The sequence below is a fragment of the Nyctereutes procyonoides genome, unplaced genomic scaffold (genome assembly GCF_905146905.1).
Source record: "Nyctereutes procyonoides isolate TBG_1078 unplaced genomic scaffold, NYPRO_anot_genome, whole genome shotgun sequence".
Taxonomy (NCBI): Eukaryota; Metazoa; Chordata; class Mammalia; order Carnivora; family Canidae; genus Nyctereutes; species Nyctereutes procyonoides.
The window spans coordinates 3,237,055-3,245,156 of NW_026575035.1; the positions used below are offsets into that span (position 1 = coordinate 3,237,055).

Sequence of the window (8,102 nt, forward strand, 5' to 3'; positions counted from 1 at the left end):
AATAGTAACATGCCAGTGGAGTTGGAGGACATGTAATCCTGTCAGAGAACAGGGGAAATATGTAGAAGAATGGATAGTGTAGTACTGATGGGAATGTTCAACATAAGACTATGTAGGGCAAATTCATTGATTTGAGGCTACTCATTAACTCAAGATTCAATTTTTGCTAAGAACAGCTGGAGTTGGTTTTAATTGCTTGTTGATCTGGTTTCTTGATTATTGGAATCAATGACCTATATTAATAAAATAGAAATGTTAGAAGTTACTTAAAAAATATTGTAGAAGTGGACAGACTATGCAAAGAAGGTAGGGATACTGGAATACATTTGTTGTGTAGGAGGTGACAAACCTTTGAAAAATCATTATGAAATGCACATTGCATTTTGGACTTAATATGAAAAAGATATAGCAGACTTTTTTCAATGCTAAAATTTCCTGGAGAACAAGGAGGAAATGATAAAGAAAAATCATTAGTCCAAGTGTCTTACTGCCCTCTAGTGGTTATATGTGACATATCTGAATGGAGAGAGGAGAATGCCATAGTGGTTTACAGCCAGTCTTAGAGAATATTTAAATGTTTCTCACATCAGGTGATTTAGGTGATGCTTAAAAGGAGCAAACAAAAGTTTTACGATTTCTCTGTTTTGGAAAACTATTTTTATTATCACATTCCTAAATATAATTAAGTATAAGCTAATATGCTTATAACTGTCTATAAAATTATACAATTCAAATTAATAAAATAACTAAAAATATATTGAAGATTCCAAATTAAAGATATTAGTGTGATGGATTATAAATAATATTACTATGATATATGTGGCTCTTTTGCTAAAACTAAATTTTGGCTCAAGCCTAAAAATGATCCTGTCGCTTACTATGCATATTTTTTTGTTTGGTTGGTTTCGGGTTTTTTGCCTCTGGCATATTCATATTGCTCATACTAATATATAACATTATAAGTCTAAATTCTTCCACAGTTTTATCTATTGCGCTATCAGGAAATCTTTATTTTTACAGCTTGTCTTGATATCCCTTGGTCTCCAACTGATGGGAAGGAGTTGTTTGTAGCTCATTATTCCATGAGGTTTTTGTTGTTGTTGTTGTTTGTTTGTTTCAGATAATGAAGTATTGCTTGATATAAGTGAAAATATAAAAGTGAATCCTAAAATTCACTTTGGCTGTGGGTTATGAGGCATCCTATAGATGATCTGGAAAAATACTGAAATTAATGCTTAGAAGATTAAAGCTCTGAGGTGGAGATTTTAAGTCACTGAGAATATATCCATTGATTACTAAGGAGCCTCAGACTCTAGTTTTAAAGCGTAGTTTACTATAACTTCTTCATATTTCATGTGAGAAAACTGAAATCAAAGAAATAAAGCCATATACCTAGGTATCATAATTAGTTAATTGTGAATCCTGGTATAGGATCCAGATCTTAGTATTTTCATTCCTGTATGTTTTCACTAAACCATTTTGTTTATATAGAAAGGAAAAGATGCAAGGGATTGGAGGTGATATTCTCTGTTTTCGCACTGGATTTTAGTTAAGGCAATAGAATTTTTATCCAGCACTTTTTATATCATGAAATTTTGAAAATAGTACTATTTTTGGCCATTCATCAAAAAGCAAGAATAAGTTGAATATGTATCTCTCTATATATCTCCATATAGCTATATCAACTATATCTATCTATGTAATTTAAAATATAGGAAATTTGGGTTAATGAGTGATCTGAAAACAGATTTTAGAGTAGTGTTTAACATATATTGATTCTCATGATTATTTTTCTTTATTTCTCTCATCTAAAAGATATCCTTACCTTGCTCCTTAGCAGGAAATCACCCAGTCTTTCACCATGATACGATGCGAGTTCTAACTTTTTCTAGATGCCTGGTTAGAGGTTCATAATTTTACTGATTTTTTGAAAGAATTGGTTTTTGGTTTTGTTTATTTTCTCTGTTGTTTTTGGTTTCTTTGCTTTCACTCTTATCTTTTATTTGTATTGATTTGTGTTTAATGTGTTTTTTTTTTTCCCCTGGTGTATTAAGGTAGAAGTTGAGGTTATTTATTTGAGACCCTTTATCTTTTCTTCTTTTCTAACATAGGTGTTCAGTGCTATTTCTTTCTAATTACATTAGCTGAATCCCACAAATTTCAAAATGTTGTGTTTTTACTTTCATTTAGATAGAGAACTTTTTATTTTCACTTGTGAATTCTTCATTACCACATGGTTATTTAAAGTTTTTTTTTTTTTTTTTAGATTTTTATTTATTTATGATAGGCACACAGTGAGAGAGAGAGAGGCAGAGACACAGGCAGAGGGAGAAGCAGGCTCCATGCACCGGGAGCCCGACGTGGGATTCGATCCCGTGTCTCCAGGATCGCGCCCCGGGCCAAAGGCAGGCGCCAAACCACTGGGCCACCCAGGGATCCCACCACGTGGTTATTAAGAAGTGTGTAATCTTTTTTTCGCAACGGGTTTGCCGCCAGAACACAGGTGTCATGAAAACCACCGCTAAACCTAAACCAAAATGGGAAAGGAAAAGACTCACATCAACATCGTCGTCATTGGGCACGTAGGTTCGGGCAAGTCTACCACTACTGGCCTGCTGATCTACAAATGTGGTGGGATCGACAAAAGAACTATCGAAAAATTTGAGATGGGAAAAGGCTCACTTCAAGTATGCCTGGGTCTTGGATAAACTGAAAGCTGAACGTGAATGTGGTATCACCATTGATATTTCCCTGTGGAAATTCGAGACCAGCAAGTATCATGTGACCATCATTGATGCCCCAGGACACAGAGACTTTATCAAAAACATGATTACAGGCACATCTCAGGCTGACTGTGCTGTCCTGAGTGTTGCTGCTGGTGTTGGTGAATTTGAAGCAGGTATCTCCAAGAATGGGCAGACCCATGAGCATGCCCTTCTGGCTTACACACTGGGTGTAAAACAACTAATTGTTGGTGTTAACAAAATGGATTCCACTGAACCACCCTACATCCAGAAGAGATACGACAAGGAGGAAATCGTTAAGGAAGTCAGCACCTACATTAAGAAAATTGGCTACAACCCCGACACAGTAGCATTTGTGCCAATTTCTGTTAGAATGGTGACAACATGCTGGAACCAAGTGCTAACATGCCTTGGTTCAAGGGATGGAAAGTCACCCGTAAAAATGGGAATGCCAGCGGAACCACACTGCTTGAAGCCCTGGATTGCATTCTGCCACCAACTCGTCCATCCGATAAGCCCTTGCGTCTGCCTCTCCAAGACGTCTACAAAATTGGTGGTATTGGTACTGTCTCAGTGGGTCGAGTGTAGACTGGTGTTCTTAAGCCTGGCATGGTGGTCACCTTTGCTCCAGTCAATGTTACAACTGAAGTAAAGTCTGTTGAAATGCACCATGAAGCTTTGAGTGAGGCTCTTCCTGGGGACAATGTGGGCTTCAATGTCAAGAACGTAATTATCAAAGATGTTCGTCGTGGCAACGTGGCTGGTGACAGCAAAAATGACCCACCAATTGAAGCAGCTGGCTTCACAGCTCAGGTGATTATCCTGAACCATCCAGGCCAAGTCAGTGCTGGATATGCACCTGTGCTGGATTGTCACACAGCTCACATTGCTTGCAAGTTTGCTGAGCTGAAGGAAAAGATAGATCGTCGTCTGGAAAGAAGCTGGAAGATGGTCCCAAGTTCTTGAAATCTGGGGATGCTGCCATTGTTGATATGGTTCCTGGCAAACCTATGTGTGTTGAGAGCTTTTCTGACTATCTGACTTCTCTGGGCCGTTTTGCTGTTCGTGACATGAGACAGATGATTGCTGTGGGTGTCATCAAAGCAGTGGACAAGAAGGCAGCTGGAGCTGGCAAAGTCCCCAAGTCTGCCCAGAAAGCTCAGAAGGCTAAATGAATATTATCCCCAATACCTGCCACCCCAGTCTTAATCAGTGGTGGAAGAAAGGTCTCAGAACTGTTTGTGTCAATTGGCCATTTAAGTTTAATAGTAAAAGACTGGTTAATGATAACAATGCATCGTAAAACCTTCAGAAGGAAAGGAGAATGTTTTGTGGACCATTTTTTTTTTTGTGCGTGTGTGGCAGTTTTAAGTTATTAGTTTTTAAATTCAGTACTTTTTAATGGAAACAACTTGACCAAAAATCTGTCACAGAATTTTGAGACCCATTAAAACGAAAGTTTAATGAGAAAAAACAAAAGAAGTGTGTAATCTAATTTTCAAATACATTCAGTGCATCTCTCTGTTATATATTTCTAATTTTATTTTATTGTGGTCAAATAATGTACTTTACATAATTTCAGTCTTTTTTAATTTAACTGAGAATAGTTTTATGATCCATAATATAGCCTATCTTGCTAAATTTTCCACATGCCCTTGGAAAGAATGTGCATTCTTCTGTTGTTGGAGAGAGGTGTATACAAAGGCCAGTTGGGTCACATTTTTTTGATAGGGTTGGTAAAATTTTCTATAGCCTGAATGATTATCTATTTTTAGTATCAATTATTGAAAAAAGAAGGTTGGATTTTCCTATTACAGTGGTGGGTTTGTCTGTTTCTCATTGCAGTCCCATCAGTTTTTATTTCAGGTATTTTAAATCCCTCTTTTTAGGAGCATAAACATTTGGGAGTGTTAATTTTTGATGAATGGACCCACTTATTATATTGAAATAACACTTTATCCTTTATTCTCTCCTGATTTGCCTGGTTTTAGAGCCACTCTGATTTTCCTCTGATTAGTGTATATATTTTACTAACTTTTTGTTTTTAACCTATATGATTCTTTATGGTCAAAGTATGTTTTTAATAGGCAGCATATTGATGAGTGTTGCTTTTTTTGCAATTCACCTTGGCAATCTCCAGCTTTTAACTGAGATGTTTAAATGATTTTCCTTTGATACGGTTATTGATAGTGGTTAGGTTTAAATCTACTACCTGATATGTCTTTGCTATTTCTACCATTTGTTCTTTATTCCCTGGAATATCAATTGTGCTCTTAAACTCACTGAATGTATATTTCACCTCCAATATTGTATTTCAATCTCTAGAAGTTTAAGTTTGGTCTTTTATTATTTATCTTCCATGTCTCTACTTAACACACTCATTTTTTCTAAGTTATTGTACATATGGATTACAGTTACAGTGATTGTTTTGACGTCCTTGCTCACCAATTCTTCATCTGTGACATATGTGATATTACTCTTCATAATGGATTGTTTTTCTGCTTAATTATTTGCCTGGTAAATTTTGATAGGATGCTAGATATTATGCACTTTACCTTTTGAGTGCTAAATAGTTTTCATTTCTGTGTATATTCTTGGGATTTTTTCAGTGACAAGGATAAGTCACTTTGTAACTATTTGATCATCTGGATGTTGTAACATCTTTGTTATGTAGGATTAAATGGTATTTATTATAAAGGTAATTAGTCCAAGGACTGAAGCAAAAGCTATTAGGTGTTCCCCATTCTTCAAGAATTAAGACAATTTCCACTTTAGCCAGTGGGAATAGGAACCACTTCTAGTTTTGTGTGAGTGCCAAAGATGTCTTTCTTCTGCTTCTTACATGTAGTTCTTTCTCTAGCTTGGGGTAGTTTCCTCACATGGTGTGATGATCAGTACTCAGTTAAAAACTTGATGAGACTCCTGCAGATCTTTCTCTACATTTTTCTTATATCTGCTGGCTGTTCCTCAGCCATCTCAGTGTCCCTGGACCCACAGCTCTCCCTCTTCAACTCAAGGAGACTCCTACTCTCTATATTATTTTCCTTTCCCTGCACTGCAACCCAGAAACTCTGAACAGTAAGTTGTAGCAACTGTAGGACTGAGTTTATTTTCACCCCATTATTCAAAGATTATTGTCCCTTGTTGCCTGATATTCACTATCTTGAAGTCTATTGCATCATATATTTGGTTTGTTGTGTTAGTTGTTTCATGTGGAAGGGCAGATTTGGTTTCCTTCATTTTATCTTGTTCACAAGTTGCAGCCCAATATTCATTTTTGAAAGAATAAATAACCAAATGATTAATCAATACCTAGGATATTTTATTGGTGACATACTTATTAGAACACAATTTCTCTCTCTCTCTCTCCCCCACACACTTTCTCTTTCTTTCTGTCTCTGTAATATATTTGCAGTTCTCTTTCTCTTGTAGGCATAGGAGTTTCAATATTGCATAATATAGATGAGAATCTCTGCTGTCACGGAGCTTATATTCTCAAGAGGTAGTGGTAAGTAGGCAGATAATGAGTTATAATAAATACATACATTTCACAGTAGATGAATAAGGGAGAGGTGTCATGGGAAAAGTAAGACAGAAGAGGGGAGTAAAGACTGTGAAGAATGGGATGCAGATAAGGTCTAAAATTTAAATGCCCAGGACAGAACTCTTTGTTAAACTGGTATTTGGATAAAGACATGAAGGAAGGCAGTTGGCATGCTGTTATCTAGGGAAGAGCAACCTAATCAGAGAGAAGAATTGGGCAATGTTCCTATAGCATAAGTTGTGTCTGGATTGTTGTGGTAATCCACAAGGAGGCCTATAGCATAAGTTGTGTCTGGATTGTTGTGGTAATGGCCAAGGAGGCCATTGTGGCTAGAGGAAGATGAGTTAGGAGGTAAATACTAGAATGGAAGTCAGAAAGTTAATCAGCCAGACCATGTAGAGCTTCATAGGCAATTATAAAGACTATCCCTTTTATTGTAAATGAGATGGGGAGCTGTTGGAATATTTTAAACAATAGAGTCATATTTTTTGAGTTAGTTTTAAGATCTTTCTGGAGGATGTTGTTGAGAAAAGACAGCAAGTGGATGGGTTTGTGAGAAGGGTACAAACAGGGAGACTAATTAAAAGGGTGTTTTAGTAACTCAAACAAGTGACTTGAGTAAGGGTCTTAGTAATGGTGAGAAGTAGTTGCATAGAGGATTCCTGAAGGAATTGATTATGGGATCTAAAACAGTAAGGGAAGACTGCAACAAATTTTGGGGGGTGAGATCCAGGCAAGATGGAATTGTCATCATTTGAGATGGGGAAAATAGCTGCAAGAAGAGCAGGCTGGGAGGGTAAAAGTCAAGAATTCAACTTTGACCATATTCTGTCATTAGATAATAAAAAGGAGAGCTTCCATAGGCAGTTATTACAAAGGGAGGACTTAACTGATGATCTAAATTCATGGAAAACAGTTTTAAGTTTACATTTTTGTGTGTGTGATTAATGAGTTAATGTATGTTGCCCCAACCATTTTGAAATCTCTGTAAGATAGGGACAATACTACTTTAATTACTTCTATTTTATCAGTATCTAGCAAGTACTTGTCATAGGGTATTATAAAATTAAATATAGGTTACTAAGTGAATGAATAAACTAGAGTAGATTTAGGCAAATAATATGAGGGTAGAGATTTAGGAAGCAACAATAGGAACAAACTCAGTTATGAACTTCATTAACAGATGTCATTGAGGCACCTGGGTGGCTCAGTTGGTTAAGCCTCTGACTCTTGATTTTTGGCTCAGGTCATGATCTCAGGATCGTGAGACTGAGTCCTACATCAAGCTCTGTGCACAGCAGGGAGTCTGCTTGAGATTCTCTTTCCCTCACTTGTGCTCTCTATCTGAAATAAATAAATAAATCTTTTAAAAAACTTAAAGATGTCATTGATATTTGACAATTACTGTGATAATAGTAGCAGTATGATAATAGAAATATTATTGTCATCCAATTTTATAGATGAAGATTCTGATGCATAGAAAGCTAAAATTAGAAAGTCTGCTATCCTAAGATATATTTTTTACTATTTTCCTATTATAAAAATGTTAGGATTTTACATTTGACTCCATTGCAACCTCTCTAGTATAATTAATTAATTAATTAATTAATTAATTAATTTATAATATTTTACTTATTTATTCATGAGAGACAGACAGAAAGAAAGAGAGAGAGAGAGAGAGAGAGAGAGAGAGAGAGAGAGACAGGCAGAGGGAGAAGCAAGCTCTATTCCATGCAGTAAGCCTGATGTGGGAATCCATCCTGGTTCTCCAGGACCACACCCTGGGCTGAAGGTGGCGCTAAACCACTGAGCCA

At 36.4% G+C, this 8,102-nt stretch overlaps 1 pseudogene; it reads left to right on the forward strand.

Moving 5' to 3' along the window:
- LOC129505306 (elongation factor 1-alpha 1-like) overlaps positions 1-4,080 on the forward strand; it is a 54,452-nt pseudogene extending 50,372 nt beyond the window's left edge.
- Positions 4,081-8,102: the final 4,022 nt, after the last annotated feature.